Source organism: Lepidochelys kempii, chromosome 10 (assembly GCF_965140265.1).
Source record: "Lepidochelys kempii isolate rLepKem1 chromosome 10, rLepKem1.hap2, whole genome shotgun sequence".
NCBI lineage: Eukaryota > Metazoa > Chordata > Testudines > Cheloniidae > Lepidochelys > Lepidochelys kempii.
Genome location: NC_133265.1, coordinates 11,629,902 through 11,646,759, shown reverse-complemented (window position 1 = coordinate 11,646,759; position 16,858 = coordinate 11,629,902). Strand labels below are relative to the sequence as shown.

General features: G+C 48.7%; 1 long non-coding RNA gene across 2 annotated transcripts in view; it reads left to right on the top strand.

Annotated features, from left to right (window-relative positions):
• Positions 1-7,905, top strand: part of LOC140918181 (uncharacterized) — a 62,892-nt gene extending 54,987 nt beyond the window's left edge. For both annotated transcript variants that reach the window (XR_012161102.1, XR_012161101.1), the window contains exons 2-3: positions 3,211-3,413; positions 7,142-7,905. This is a non-coding gene — a long non-coding RNA (uncharacterized lncRNA). The remainder of the gene's footprint in view (positions 1-3,210; positions 3,414-7,141) is intronic.
• The last annotated feature ends 8,953 nt before the right edge of the window (positions 7,906-16,858 follow it).

The window sequence follows — 16,858 nt, the reverse complement described above, 5'->3', positions numbered from 1 at the left end:
GTAGCCTTTGTGTGGTTAGCAATGGCCCATGCTGTACATAGCATTGGATGTTAGGATCTATTTTGTAGAGACAATTTATTATCTGATAAAGCCCGCCTTTATTGTGGGAATGGACTCTAAGATATACTAAAAAAGAAAAGGAGTACTTGTGGCACCTTAGAGACTAACCAATTTATTTGAGCATGAGCTTTCGTGAGCTACAGCTCACTTCATCAGATGTTTACCGTGGAAACTGCAGCAGACTTTATATACACACAGAAATCATGAAACAATACCTCCTCCCACCCCACTGTCCTGCTGGTAATAGCTTATCTAAAGTGATCAACAGGTGGGCCATTTCCAGCACAAATCCAGGTTTTCTCAAAACCTGAGAAAACCTGGATTTGTGCTGGAAATGGCCCACCTGTTGATCACTTTAGATAAGCTATTACCAGCAGGACAGTGGGGTGGGAGGAGGTATTGTTTCATGATTTCTGTGTGTATATAAAGTCTGCTGCAGTTTCCACGGTAAACATCTGATGAAGTGAGCTGTAGCTCACGAAAGCTCATGCTCAAATAAATTGGTTAGTCTCTAAGGTGCCACAAGTACTCCTTTTCTTTTTGCGAATACAGACTAACACGGCTGTTCCTCTGAAACCTGTAAGATATACTAGGTATTTTAGACCCTACACAGTGCTTTAGCAGTTCAAGCCCAGAGTTTAGCATCATCAGCTCCTGAGTTCTAATTCTACCACTGTCTATGGCATTGCCCAAGTCATTTATTTCATAGGGTCTCCAACGCTTTTCAAAAAGTGCTATGTGATCTTCAACTTCTTCATGCCCAGCCACCAGCACAGGGTGAGTGTATCACTAAAGGTCAAGTACAGCACCTCCCTGACTGCTGTGCCAGCACTGGGTACCAGCCTAATCCCACTATGGAGCTTGGACACATAAGGCAATCAAGTGGTCCTAAGCGAACTGCAGCAACATGGATTAAAATGGGTTTTAGGGTGGGGATTAGAACCAGTTAATTTGGTGATGGGATTGCACAGTAGCATTTGCTAATGTCCAGTAATCCAAGGTCTCACTCTTATGTGGCTCCTGGAGGTGCAGTGGGTGAACATACAATGCTGCCTCTTGAGGCCTGGGCTCTGGTCCCAAGTGAAAGGAGTTTGGTGGTCTCTATCAAGCCCTGCTCAGTAGATGTTTATCCCCATCGCCATACAGGTTGGTGCCTCCCTTTCAAATGTACAAGAATTCCCCAATCTCACTCTCCAAATTACTTAGACACCTACAGAAAGGGGATTCCCATAAATATGAACAAAGAAAGGCAATTTTCCATCCCACATGCCAGCACTCTCCCTGGGCCTGTACAGAGCCAGCTGTCTCCCAATTCCTCTGCATCTGATCATTCTCCTGTTCCTTCCCCATACCAAGGGGAACCTGGCCCCCACCATAGAGCTGCATACAGGGCTCTGCTGCTGCTGATAGAGCCCTTCCTGGCAAGAGCATGAAGCTGTTCCCCTGACAAGGGCAATGAATCACCCTCTCATTCCAACAGGCTCCCTCTCCATAACACACCTGCCACGCTTTAGTCTGGCCTTCCCCTTGACAAGTTTTTCTCCCTCCCGTTGATAGTGGCTCTTTTCAGCCTCTGTAAAAGGGGCCTATTGGTAGCATGATGGATTGCACCTTATTTCAATATCAATGCGGGGGGACAGACTCTGTGTGGAAGGCCTGAGGCAGCCTGTTTAGCCAAGGTTTGTTAACAGGATCGCCCTCCCACCCTCAGCCCCCCTTCACCACCACCTCTTCCTTTGCACAGAGAAGATGGGAACACAGGGCTGTGACTGATTCCATCTTCTGGAAATCACTTTTCTAACGGCAGGTCAGGGAACAGAAGGGGTGTGTGGGTGTGTGGAGCTGGGGGGAGAGGGGGGGAACTGGGTCTCTTAACAAGATTTACTGAGGATTGTCCAAACTGAGTGCAGGCAGAATGTTAACATCAAGGCCTTGTCTGTGGAGTGTTAAGTCCAAAGGACCCCCACTGTTGCTATGGTTTCTCCTTTTCCTCCGCTGCTTTAAAAAAAAAGAGAAAGATAATCCTTTCTTTTCTCTTAGCCTTTCATCCTTCCCCTTCCAAGTCAGTTGCTTTTAGTTCTCTGTCAAATGCAGCAATCTCTAAAGGAGCCAGAGGGTGCCATAAATTCAGCTCTCTCTGCGTTATCCCACTTAGCCCACCACCCCATTTACCTGGGGCCTTGGTTACTGCACATTGTCCATGGTTTACGGTCCTCAAACTAGGACAGTTCTCAAGAGTGTTCTCCTCCCCCCATCCCCCCCAGTGTCCCTGAGCTAGTGAATGAGGCCAGGAAGAGGGGAATCTTACCATGCAAGCTTCCTCCTCCTATACTGTATATGCAGTCTTCATGCTGTCTCCATGCCAACCTCACTGGAAGGAGATGCATGCTTTCAACGAGACAGAATGGCGGCACATCAAACACGACATTAACATACACGCATGAGAGTGTAACACCGGTCAGTGTGAATTGCGTGTCCTATTCTGTGCTGATCTGCAGACAATTTGAGTCTGTTTCAGCCCCCAGCTACAGAGTTGGGCTGTCTAGCTCTAGCTGCTCTGAATGCTGGAGCCCCTGACTTCACTCCCAGGTGTGTCAGCCAAGATGATGGTCACCACAAGAGCAAGGTGAGAGAAGCTAACCAGTACTAGGATAAGCAGCACCAGCAAGGCATTGAATTCTCTGACCTGTAAGGTCTGAGGCCTGCAGCCACATTAGGACAGCAGCAGCCATGAGCCAAGAGGCAGAAAACCACATCCTTACATTCCATCTAAATTATATCAAAACAATGTGATATGGAGCAGTTAAGAAGGCACCCCTCCTAATAGTACCCACCATCACCAGATAAGCAAGGAATCTCTTAAAATGTTTAAAGAAAACTTCCTTTGATAGCATTCTATCTGGCAAGGAATCGCTTATCAACAGTTATGGGTGTGAAAGATCTACTTCTTTGTTTTTTTACCTTTATGGTCCCTACTTCTCTATTGTTTATCTGTCTGGTTTCTGTCTGGTTTTTTATTGTTTCTGTCTGTTACATAGCTAATTTTGCAAGGTGTAAATCAACTAAGGTGGTGGGGTATGACTGGGTAAAGAATTGTTAGGATTGATCAAAGAATTATTTTGTAAGACTTTGCTAAAATGATTGGTTAAGGTACAGCTAAGCAGGACTCAAGTTTCACTATATAAACTGGGGTTCAAAAGGAAGTTCTTTGGAACCTACTTCAAGGGACAGCCCCAGGATCAGAGCTGCTTGACCTCAACACCCTATCAGCCACACTGTGCCGAAGCTGGAGTCTCCAGATGACCTGATCCTAACTGGCCATCAGGAAACGTTTCTCTGCCTTATTGGGAGTGGTGAGCATTATATGCTTAGCGTGTGATTTCTTTTTTGGTAACTGTTAATAAATAGAGGTTAAGGATATTACTGTGTAAGGCTCTTTCACTGGTAAAGGGCCTCGCAAACCTGCAGAAGAATACTCCCGGAGCCTAAGAACTGAGTATGGGTGGGTACTTAAATTAACCAGATTATACCCTGAGCCCTAGGGAGCTGGGTACAGGTAGGTGCCTTTCACCCCAGGAAATCAACCGGGTTATGCCTTGAGCCCTAGGAACTGTGTAAAGGTGGGTGCCCTACAGTGTGCAGGTAACAGACCATTGCACAAATGTACAAGTCCATCACAGAGCTGGCTCAGCCTGGGACAGCTGCAGAATCCATCTCAGTGATGCCAATGTCATAGACTCACCATCTTCTTGGCTCACTGGCAGTAGCACTAGACCTGCTGACCTATTGTCTCAGCAGCTTGCCCTAGGCTACAGACAACACAAACACTACAATTTCAGCACCTCTCTCCTGTACCTGGAGGGTACTGGCAGCATGATCTCCGAAAAATCAATGCTACCAACTCCAGCATCTCACTCCCTCAGCAGGGGCTGTCGGCAGTATCGGATCAGAGCCTGAACCAAAAGAACTGAGAACCCCACTGAGTGAAATAATGAAGAGTGTTACTAATTCTGCAGCCACCCATTCCTGGCCTGTAGGACAAACCCCCTTGAGCCACTCAGTCTGACATTACCTCAAGGGGCATTTTGAATCATGTCTATGTCTCTGGAAAACTTAATGAAACCACAAAGCCCAGGAGACTCTTTGTCTCCTCCCTCTCCCCCAACAAGATTTAATTCAGTTTCATGTCACTGGTGAGAGGAAAAGGCAAACAGAGGGGGAGAGAAAGCAGCACAAACTGTAAAAACAGTGAAGGAATCCTCAGCCTCTCAAGAGAGCACAAGAATGGAAATGAGGTTCTAAATTAGGGAAGCACCAAGGGAAAAGTCCTCGTCCCGCCCCCGGCCCGTCTCCCCCTCCTGAGGCTGAGAAGTGAGTCCCTCCAGACAAGGTCAAGATGATCTGAAAATGCTGAGCTGCCAGCTGGCCCTTCTTCATCTGCAATACCTCAAGTTTCTCCCACTAGGGATCCTGTTTTATACTGTATCTCCCATCTCGTCTGCCAGCTAGCCTAGTTTTCTCCTTAGGATTCTGGGTCAAAGGCTGCTCTCAGGTACACTGGGGTAAATCTCCAATAAACCCACTTATGTCTATTGACTCTATTGCCTTAAGCAGATTTCAGTGGAGTTGCTCCAAATTTACACCAGAGTAACTGAGATCAGGATCTGGCTGATAAAACCTTGCCTGTAGAATCTCACTGTACTAGGGATTTTTTTTTTTTTTTTTTTTTGGTGGCACCAGCACTGGGTTTTGATGCCCCTGAGCATGGTATGGCTGATTTAATCCTATTGAGTTGCTTGGTGTTCCATCCCACGGCACTGAAAGGTCAAACCCACACAACATGGGCTCTTCTCATTCCTGCTTACCAAGGGAGGCAATCCTAACTCACCACCATGGCTGAATCTTCAGGTTTAAGCCCAGTTAGAAGTGAGCCAGCTTGGCTTTCTGGGCCCATTGCTCTTCTCTTTCACACCGGTGGCTTCAGTGGAGTTACTCCTAACCAATGTCAGAGAAGACCTGACCTCATTGCTCCCTGTGGCGGAGGCAGAGCACAGCCAACCAGGCAGGTTACATTTTGCCATTGTGCCCGGGAGCTCACAGTGACTGCACACAGCCCTTTATATTGGTACCTGTTGTAGGTGTGCCTTGTCAGTACCAGTTGTGCCAGCTCCTGGTATGACCTGCCTGGTAGCTCTCCGTAGCTGTATGTTCCCGAGCGCTCCAGGTTCGAGCCATCAGAATTATGCAGCACTGCAGTGTTCCATCACTGTTAAAAAGCACAATGGCCTGAGTGGCATAGGAAGTCCCCACAGTCTGAGAGCGAGACTTGACTTCTGTTCTGCTTAGTAGCAATGCTCCCATGCTCACAAGTGTGTGTACAGGTTATAAGAGGGGATGGGAGCCAGGAAAACTGGGTTCTATTCCTGGCTATAATACTGACTTTCCATGTGACCCTGAGCAAGCAACTTAACAGCCTTGAGACTTGATCACCCATGGGGATAATCATCGTTGAGCTGTTTGTCGTCTCCAAGCCAGTGGCTTTTGATTCTGTGGCAAACACAGAGCTCTCTGGCCAGAGGGTGCCATAAATTCAGCCCCTTGCTGCGTTACCCATGACCCTCTCTATCCCATCCGACTGGGTGCCTTTGCTACAGCACATCTTACCTGGCTTATGGCCCTCAGACTAGGACAGGTCCCAAGAGTCCAGGGCCTGAGCAGCAGAGGGCCAGGGCTGTAACCGCAAGCCTTCAGAAAGGCTAGATCTTTTGGTACCTTCCTAAATCAGATCGTCAGTTGAAAGTCCCCCTGTAATGGCAGGATGCAATAATGATTAGGGTCAAGCGGAGTTTTCCTTTAAAAGCTTCATCTGTCGTAGGTATCTATATGGCCTCCATCATCATAGTGTCTGAGCACCTCACAATCTTTAATGTAGCTATCTTCATGTAGCAGGACAGTGCTACAGCCCACATAAGGAGCTCAGGTACAGCGACATTGTTACTGGCCCAAGATCACACAGGGAGTCTGCAGCAGCCAGCAGAATGGGGAACAACTGAGCCCAGGAACCCCAAACCCCAGGCTAGTGTCCTAACCGCTGACCAGCCTGCTAGCCCTCCTGTCGGGCTGTGACCAGACATGGTGTGAGGGGCTGCAGCACAGAGTGGAACGTGGCTCCTCATCCTGATGTGTTTCCTTGGGGCTGATGAGGTGAAGGCTTTGCTTAGATTGTGTTTGGATTCAGCTTCAAGGTTGGGATTGAGCAAATGTTTGACGATCTGCCAAACTCTTATTTATTATGAAGGAGAGCACTCCGACACCCATTATAAAGCAGAGCCTTGGGGCCGCTGGTGTGAAGGAGAGCAGCTGGGTTAGCAAGGCATTGCACCACTAGGGGAGGAGAGGTTTCTGTGGGTGGGGTCCCTGTGGCGGGCTGTTCATGCCCTGGGGTTACTCTTTATTGCAGTGTCTGACAGACACTGGCAGGTAGAGGCTGGCCAACAGGATCAGCACTGTCTGAAACACAAACAGCACTTCTCCTCTTCAAAAAGGGGAGCTGCAGGGCAGGGATGGGTGAACATGCTGGAGTTTTTCTGACAGCTGTATTTCCTGTGCTTGTGCCAGGTCCCCCACCTCAGTGTTGTTGGCAGCCCCAGACCCCTCCATGCAATCGCTAGGCTAGAGTCTCTCTGCTGCTGTGCTCAGGATGAAGAGCTGGTGTTTGAGTAAAATCTTGGGCACTGCCAGAGATGTACATCCTACCTTGATGTGCAGGCAAGGCCAAGGGAGGTTGCTTCAAGGAGCTGGGATCCCCAGCACTCTGTCCTTAAGCCACAGTCCATAAGATTAGTTGAATGGATTCCACTGGGCACAGGTAATTTAACTGAGGCCAAACAAATTTATGCCACATGCATACTTTCAAATAAAGAGATTACAAGTCCAATTCTGCATTGTCCTGGTGCAACATAAAGGGGGCTTAGAGGGACAGGTTCTCTCTCTCTTGGAATGCCCCATCTGTAGAGACCCTACCAGGGAAACTGGTCTTATGTATTTAGTCTAAATGTAATCCTTTTTCTGTTTAACCCAGGCTCCTAAACCATGTTTCTCGCAGCAGCATCCCAGCTCAGTTTGCATGTACAGCAAAACTGTGTTGCACTAGATTGTACTAAGCACTTGAAGGACTTCTAGCAAATTCTGGTACTACGCAAAAACCAAGAAAATAATGACAGAACTGAAGCATCTCATAGAGAATTCTGTAATATTTTCCTGGATACTTTTGTGGCATGAAGGTTGTGGTTAATTAAACAGCTCTCTCCATGGCAACAAGGCTGGAATATGAGTGCTTATTTTCATTTACAGTGGAAGCCGTAGTTTTAAGATTAACTGTGAATCAACCCCCTTGCCCCCCGGCCCCACACACAAAATTTCTGTGGTATTTTCTACAGCAGGAGAGTGAAGAAAAAGTCTCTTGTCATTCCAGCTGCCTATTAGTATTCAAACTCCTTCTCTGTTTTTATTCAGCTGCGTTTCAAACCAGGCATCAAACAAGCCTCAGACTATTATGTGATGAAAGCTTTTCCTGTGAAGAAAGCTGCTTGGATCTGCCTTGTGTTTTCCAGTACATCTCCCTAATGAGGCATACAGACAAGTTAAAACAGGCGAATTTCAACAGGGCCCAGGAGGAGGATGCTGGAGGATTCACCATCCGGCCAACCTGCTGTCTTCCCCTGCCCCGAACAGCACTGACTGAATCCTGAGATGATCGTTTCATTTCCACTGATCAAATTAGTGGCACCATCACCTATTTGTACCTGCCTGGCTCACGCCCACCGGGCTCTGTTGTAAAGATGGGCAGAAGGGATTTCACACAGCTGGGGCTGAGGCTGGGGGTCGGGTGGGGAAGGGTGCCAGGAGAAGAGAAAAGGGGGTATTGCTAAGCCTGAGGCTGAGGGAGTGGTATCAACAGTGCTCTCGCTGAGGGTGGCGGGCAGCAGCGCATTGCTGCTAATGTAGGTTAAAAGGAGCTTAGAGGAGAGAGCTGGGTTCCATTCCTGACTCTGCCGGCTACACGCTATGGGCCTGCTCCCTTCCCCAATCTATGTACAGAGGTCACCCAGGGATCTGCACATGGGGCAGGGGCTCAGACACCTATACTGCACGGTGCCCCTTCCTGGGATGAGCATGGGGTGGGAATTTTGCCTGTGTAAGGACTGCAGGATTTGTCTCTATAGGCACAGGAGGGTACAGTATGGTTAGTATTGGGATGTAGTGCAAAGCCCAGCCCTGTACACAGAGCATAGAATCATAGAGTATCAGGGTTGGAAGGGACCCCAGAAGGTCATCTAGTCCAACCCCCTGCTCAAAGCAGGACCAATTCCCAGTTAAATCATCCCAGCCAGGGCTTTGTCAAGCCTGACCTTAAAAACCTCTAAGGAAGGAGATTCTACCACCTCCCTAGGTAACGCATTCCAGTGATTCACCACCCTCTTAGTGAAAAAGTTTTTCCTGATATCCAATCTAAACCTCCCCCACTGCAACTTGAGACCATTACTCCTCGTTCTGTCATCTGCTACCATTGAGAACAGTCTAGAGCCATCCTCTTTGGAACCCCCTTTCAGGTAGTTGAAAGCAGCTATCAAATCCCCCCTCATTCTTCTCTTCTGCAGGCTAAACAATCCCAGCTCCCTCAGCCTCTCCTCATAACTCATGTGTTCCAGTCCCCTAATCATTTTTGTTGCCCTTCGCTGGACTCTCTCCAATTTATCCACATCCTTCTTGAAGTGTGGGGCCCAAAACTGGACACAGTACTCCAGATGAGGCCTCACCAATGTCGAATAGAGGGGAACGATCACGTCCCTCGATCTGCTCGCTATGCCCCTACTTATACATCCCAAAATGCCATGTGTTCGGAGCAGTGTTCGGAGGTCCATGCTTTCATTTAAAAGCAAACCACATTGTCTCTTGTCCTTATGGTTGTAAAGAGAACCTTGCAAACATGCCATGAATGCAAACCAATGCAGTGATGTCTGCCTGAGTCTGCAGACAGCCTGAAACAATAGCTCTCAGACAAGTGCAAACTGCCCCATTAGTCTCAAATGGGTGTTAATCCTGAAACCTAAAGATGTTACTCAACATGGCAACATTGTTAACTACTTCACTGCTGATCATTTTCGGAGAAACACCCAGCTAGTCTGTTTATGCCACAATTCCAGATTGCCTCCTATTACTCCAGAAACTCCAGCTGCCCCTACCCGGCTGCCAAACCTTCCAGCTTCCCCCAGAACAACTTCTCCAGTGTAGCGGCGTGCTGCCAATACAAACATCTATGGCACTGAAAACTGAAACCATGGGGCCAGCACAAAACAAATTGCATGTAACCTCACAATAAATAAGCCAGGGGGCGCTGTGCTGAGTGTGTGATTCATTTTCACCTCTAATTAATTAAACACATCCATTTTCAAAATTCAGATGAAGGTATTGTGGCAATTCCAGTCAGCCCAGAAGCTGGGGCCCCACCAAAGCAGTCAGCTACAACTTGGCAGGGAGTAGACAGGGCCTTGACAACAAGATGTAGTCACTAAAACCCAGCAGAACTGGTGAATTTGCAGCAGAAAGGAGAGGGTGGGACCTGACAGCCCTTAGATAGGAGGTTGTTCCAGGCATGAAGACTGGCAATGGAAGCAAAAGGAGCTCTAGGAAGAGGGCTGGGGCAGAGCTGGAGGTGGCAGACGGAGAACAGAGCCCGGGGCAGGGTTATGAGATGCCTTGGAGAGCAGAATGGACTCCCAGCAGGTCACTTAACACGCAGTTTCTGAAAGCACTTGCTTACATTGGGTGTCCAGCTTGAGACTCCCTGGGGCCTAATTCTGAGCACTCACAGCTCCCATTGACTTTGACTGAGTTTGGGGGACTCAGCACCTTTGACACTCAGACCCCCAGTGTGTCAACCTGGGCACCCAGAAACTGTGGCACTCCAGCTCAGTGGCCAGTCGTTGAACACGTTGGCCTTGCCCTCTCTGGGCCACAGTGTCCATGCCCTTGAGTAAGGCTCTCGTGAGGCACTGTCATATCAGTAATGGAAGGTGTGCGTGGGCAGAGGAAGCTCCCTGGAGCTTCAGGATAAGAAACTCCTGACCTTATTTCTCAGTGATTGCTCCTCTTCCTTCTTCCGTGGAGATCTCGGCTCCGTGTTTCCACTTGAGAGGTTAAAGTCTGAATCGGCCAGGCAAGAACTGGGGAGGGGGACAGCCCAGAGAGAATACATCCCATTGTTTTATCTTGAATGCAGGCCATGTGTTCTACTAATACCCTATTCACTGCCAACAAGCCCACCACAAGCTGCATATTCGGTTTTAGATTAGTGCAGCTATCAGGACACATTTAGATATGGACGATTTCCTCTGCAGTCACCGCAGTAGGGGAACAGACTGTGGGAAAACACTTCCCTGGAACTAGTCCTTTTCTTGCCCAGCTTTGCCCAATCCCGGAGCCAGTGCCGTTTGCTAATCGGATTCCCACAACACCAAGCTAGATAGAAGGGAGATCATGTGACTCTCCAGGAGGCACATGTCTGCTGGAGAACTGTGTGGGAACCAGCAGCATGGAAGGAGCCGGCAGAAAGGGTGAGATTTTTCAGGGTTCAGTAGTCAAGGCCTTTTCAAACAGGACACTGAGCCTGACAGGCTCACATCCCACCTGTAAGATCTCCTGGAGTGAGACTTGGGACGGCAAAGGCCTTGGAGGGCCTGTATTATCTGGTGAAAAGGAATTTAGAGGGGAAAGAAGTGAAAGGGACAGAGTAATAGAGCTACTAAAGAGGGCTGCCTGGTTGACTATGGGGCTGCATAATGGGTTTAAAAACTTTTCACCTGTAGGTTGCTGGTTTGAATTCAAACCAGCTCAGGAGCAGTCAGAAGTTTCATGAGTTGTGACATGAGTTGGGGGTCCCAGCTGTACGTGTCTCCTGCCCCTAAATGAAACACACTGGCGCCTCTGGCACAAAAGAAAAAAACCGAAACCTTCTTGCCTACCACAGTCAATAATGATAGCGCATATAATTAACTAGTCCTCATTATACCCTCATCAGACAGGTTTCAGAGTAACAGCCGTGTTAGTCTGTATTCGCAAAAAGAAAAGGAGTACTTTTGGCACCTTAGAGACTAACCAATTTATTTGAGCATGAGCTTTCGTGAGCTACAGCTCACTTCATCGGATGCATACCGTGGAAACTGCAGCAGACTTTATATATATACAGAGAATATGAAACAATACCTCCTCCCACCCCACTGTCCTGCTGGTAATAGCTTATCTAAAGTGATCATCAGGTGGGCCATTTCCAGCACAAATCCAGGTTTTCTCACCCTCCACCCCCCCACAGAAATTGCTTTGTTGCAAGGATAAGTTCCTGGGTTAGTGGTTCTGTTGTGTGGTATGTGGTTGTTGGTGAGTATTTGCTTCAGGTTGCGGGGCTGTCTGTAGGCAAGGACTGGCCTGTCTCCCAAGATTTGTGAGAGTGTTGGGTCATCCTTTAGGATAGGTTGTAGATCCTTAATAATGCGTTGGAGGGGTTTTAGTTGGGGGCTGAAGGTGACGGCTAGTGGCGTTCTGTTATTTTCTTTGTTAGGCCTGTCCTGTAGTAGGTAACTTCTGGGAACTCTTCTGGCTCTATCAATCTGTTTCTTTACTTCTGCAGGTGGGTATTGTAGTTGTAAGAAAGCTTGACAGAGATCTTGTAGGTGTTTGTCTCTGTCTGAGGGGTTGGAGCAAAGGCGGTTGTATCGCAGAGCTTGGCTGTAGACGATGGATCGTGTGGTGTGGTCAGGGTGAAAGCTGGAGGCATGCAGGAAGGAATAGCGGTCAGTAGGTTTCCGGTATAGGGTGGTGTTTATGTGACCATTGTTTATTAGCACTGTAGTGTCCAGGAAGTGGATCTCTTGTGTGGACTGGACCAGGCTGAGGTTGGTGGTGGGATGGAAATTGTTGAAATCATGGTGGAATTCCTCAAGGGCTTCTTTTCCATGGGTCCAGATGATGAAGATGTCATCAATATAGCGCAAGTAGAGTAGGGGCTTTAGGGGACGAGAGCTGAGGAAGCGTTGTTCTAAATCAGCCATAAAAATGTTGGCATACTGTGGGGCCATGCGGGTACCCATAGCAGTGCCGCTGATCTGAAGGTATACATTGTCTCCAAATGTGAAATAGTTATGGGTAAGGACAAAGTCACTGTGTCCTCATCAGACAGGCACTTTAGTGGTATTATGCTCACTTTGCTGATGGAGGGGGGCGGAACTGAGACACAACAAGGTTAAGTGTCTTGCTCAAATCTATTCAGCTCATTGGTGGCACAGCGAACATTCAATCTCAGGAGTTCTGGTTCCAAGTCACATAATCAGTCCACAAGACCCTGCTGTCTTTTGCTGCATCTACAAGGGCTACTGGATATGTATGCTTAGTACGCACCAGATACATCTTTTGTAATATATGCTTGGGACGGTAATATATGTGTGTTGAACAGTAAGCTAGCCCCAACCTTAACTATTGTGAACCAGTAATATCAGTTTGATAGGACACAGCTACTTGCTATGTACTGAAGATCTGCTTTGCAGGGGAACAGTTGTTTGCTACTTCAGGCTGTATAAAGTAACACTGCCATGCTGTTAGTCTCTAAGGTGCCACACGTACTCCTTTTCTCTTTCTGCTGTTCAGTGTTCATCTCAGGTAAGGGAGCTCCTAGGGCAGCAGGTAAAGAGACGATCCTGGTGAATGTAGATTTACAAGTGAAACTAACCAATTCTGTAAACCCTTGCTCCCAGGAGTAGCTTCTACTCATGCAAGTAGCACTGATGAAGTCAATGGGCTTGATTTCCCCATGCCTTACTTTGTATTATCATTTCCACCTGTGCAACGTAGCGGTAACATGCGATGGCATCAGAACAGTAGCATTTTATGCAGGTGTAAATGGCTCCATAAGGGGCAAGGCCATGGAGAATCAAACCCAGTGGGATGGCAGGATCTGGCCCTGTAAGAGGAGAGGGAGTCCCTTGCAGTGGTTTGTAGAGGTCAGTCATCGTGCGCGGTGACAGAAGCACAGGGACACAAGGAGACAGAGGCAGCTCCTTTGTATCACAGGGAGACATTCCATCAAGCTGGGATTTTCACATAGCCCTTCAAATTCTTTGCTGGCCCAGATAGAGTCCCCTCTGTCCCCCAGGCAGCAGGCAGGCAGCTGACATGTTCAGTGTGTGTTTGTGTCTGGCAGGTGCTTGTCGGAGAGACAGCGGATGTGAAAGGTCACAGAGAAAAACTCCGATCCAGAGTGTGGGTCCTTGGGGAAATCAGATGAGGCCAAATCAGCGCCCAGCGCCCCCACGCCAGACTTCATTGTTTCCAACTCTCACTAATTGGAGCAGAGCTGCTGGCTGTACTCTCTAGCATAGGGGGTGACCCTGAACAATAGGCAGAGATGGTAACAAGCAGACAGATTGGGCTGGACACCAAAGCAGCAGAGAAATTGCCACAACACTCAGGCTCATCTCCTCCCCTATCAGATCTGAAACTCCTGGCATCATAATCCTAGTTGCATTTCCAGGTTCTATGATGCAGCTATGCAGAGGAGGGGAAATAGCTCCCTTTCCAATTCATCAGGACTTGGCGGGTCTCAAGGTGCCCGGAATGCTAACTGATTTGCCATGTATGGTTGCAGCAGGGCCTCCCACCTCTCACTCACCCCAGCTGTGTCCAAATTCAGACGTTAAAGGGCGCTGTGCCATGTACTGGCTCTCTTTGAGCGAGTGCCTCCCGACGGGCTTCACAGCTGCTTACGAATTGCACACAGACGCTATGGGCACTATTAGTGGGGCGTTCTAAATGGCTTTTCCTGCCATTCAAGTGAAGGGGCCTGTTTCTGGAGCTGGAGGCGGAAGGTTCTGGTCCTGCCTCCCTCACACCATTTGCTGATTTTGCTGCAGAATTCCTGAATAAAGGCCTGGACAGAAGGAGCTGCACCAGCTCTCAGAAATCACGCTATGTGGGGGAGTAGGAGTGAGTCAGCTTTATTTTTTAGTGGGCCACCACCAAAGTGAAATCCCATGTTACAATGCCCCTTTCTCACTTTCCTCCATCTTCTGCTGTACTGTATTAGCTGTAGATCCTTTTCCCCTCTTGAATAATTGGGCTCCTGTATCATGGCCCAGTGGTTCCGTCAAATGAATGAGAGTCACTAATAATGATGCCTTGTAGGGCCATAGCACCTTCAATCTGAAGAGCCCACAATGGGCTTAGCCTCACGCTGAGGTAGGGGATTAGTATTCTCCACATTTTATAAGTGGGGAAACTGAGGCACAGAGCGGTTAAGTGACTGGCCCACGGTCATGCTGGAAGTCTGTGGCACAACCATGAATATAAGGCAGGTCTCTCGCCTCCCAGGCCTGTGCCTTAACAAGGCCCTCCTTCCTCTCTGGGCATGATATTAAGGATGGCTGTGAACCCACATGCAGAGAGCAGTGGCAGTGAAGAGGTTAATGTGCACGTGGTGGGGAAGGGAGCGTTCCCATGAACTGGGTCCCGGGTTTCTTCAGCCCCCTTAGCAAATCAGAGCATCTGGTCTTAGGACTCATTACTGTTTAAGCAGCCCTTCCCCCAACCCGCTGGTACTGTACACGGGAGCCTGGGAACCCTGTGCATCTGCCCCGAGCAGATGGGCTCGTCCTCCTTCCATGTGGCATGATGCGGGGAGGCTCTGGTGGTGCGTTTTAACTGACGCTGAACTAAGGCCTTTGTTAAGAGATTCCACAGGAGACGCTGCTGGGCCTGACCTGGGAGAGGTGGGGAGGCCTCAAACCTCCATTTTAAAAGGACCTTTCAAAGGATATTTTTAAAAGCCCTTTGGGCACCGCACTGCCCCAGTGGGGTGAGCTCCCTTCTCAGCCCTGCTGCCAGCTGCTCCAGCCACTGCATATTCATGCATCTGACTTATCATGCTTGTGCTTGTCACAGTCTCTTTTCCGTGTGGTTAACAGTCTTGTAAATCACAGCTATGGTGTCTGGAAATGTTCAGATCCTGTGACTCTGGCTACAAAGAGCTGAGATCCTGGCTCTGAAATGTGGACATGCCCAGCAGGTTCTAGATAAAACCCTGTCATCGGAGGGGGCAGGGCACCCCTCAGACTCTTCTGGAGACGCTGGCCCCTGCCCTCAGGTTGCTCTGCAGCCTCCCACTGCAGCCTCCCACCCCCAAGTAGCTCTTAGCCCAGTCCTGTCATCTGATTCCTCTGAGAAAAGCCTGTTCCCCGTGAGCTCACTCCCTTGGGCATGTCTTAGACACACGGAACTGCCTGCTCCCTTGGCCGTGTGAGTATGGTCCGTGCATGTGGACAAAGGTCTCCGATGTGATGCTGCAGAAAGATGTATGGCATGCTGGTTCATTGCTGGAAGTGGAACTGGAGCTGAACTCATCGGATCTCAGCCAGGGTGACTCCTGGATGTTATAGAAGGAGTCTCTTTGCTGTAAAGGGAGGCTCCTTGGTTGGTAGCCTCTAGAAAGGCAGTATGTCACAGCAAGGCATCACCATGATGTTCCTATTCACTGCAGCGTTAATCAAGCATGTGTTTACTATACATTGCATGGTGTTCTTAAGCGTCTTTACTCCGGACCGGACCAGACCAGACAACATAACCCTGCAAAACCTCTGAGTTCATCTCTGTCTTTTGTGCGGAGCCTTGCTATGAGACACTAAAGAGTCGATAAAGCCTTGTGCCTCTGGGAACAGGTGACAGCGGATGGATCACTTGATGATTACCTGTTCTGTTCATTCCCTCTGAAGCACCTGGCATTGGCCACTGTCAGAAGACAGGCTACTGGGCTAGATGGGCCTTTGGTCTGACGCAGTATGGCCGTTCTTATGTTATGTTCAAACACGTGCCGTTTCATGCCCCATTACTCAAGACTCCCCCTGCTTTCTAATGAAGATGACACACTGGCTGGCTCCCTAGGTAGCAGGTAGTTCAGCCCCTCATGGAAAACAAGATGTAAAAATTACCTTTCATGGCTGCAGCCTCCCACCCCCAAGTAGCTCTTAGATACAGCTGACTCTTGGTCCTTTGTAAGAAGCATTTCCAGCATGCAAAGGAAACAAACAAGGTCCCATTTGCACGTCGCCTTTCATCAGCATGCTCCCTCATGCCCCTTCATTGGCTTTTTTCCCCGGGATTGCTCACAGTTCCCAGCATACATTCCTCTTGCCCAATACCTCCCAGGGGATTGGAACACACCAGTGTTCTGGGCCAGCTCCCTTCTGCATCCAGTCTAATTAAGAACTGACCGGTCCCATTGTCCCAGCATTCCAGAGCCTTGTACAGCAGCTCTCCCAAAGGCGACTTGACAAAGGAGCCGGTGTAATTTGCAAGAGGCCCTCTGGCTGATTAACAATAACATGGCAGCACTTTCAGCTTTGATGGGGTTGGGGCACAAGGGAGAATTCCAGGCCAACACAAAGAATTTGCGACAAAAGGTACAAATTCATTCCCAGCATCTTCCCCAGAGTTGAACCTCAGTCAAGCAGGAAGGGCTAGCTGTCTCTTGAAGCCGGAGAATAAGCTATTTTCTTATCTTCCTCTAGAGAGAGATTCAAGCTTCCTTATTTATCCAGATCTGGGCTTTCAATTGCTAACAAAATAGCTGTGAGCCTCCTCCCCGGCAGCTGCAACGTAATTATTATTACCAGAGATTTAAGCAAATCCCCACTGTCTCTGTGCAGAGTAAACCACTCTGTCACCAATTCTCCTTGTGAGAACGGGCAGCTCTGTG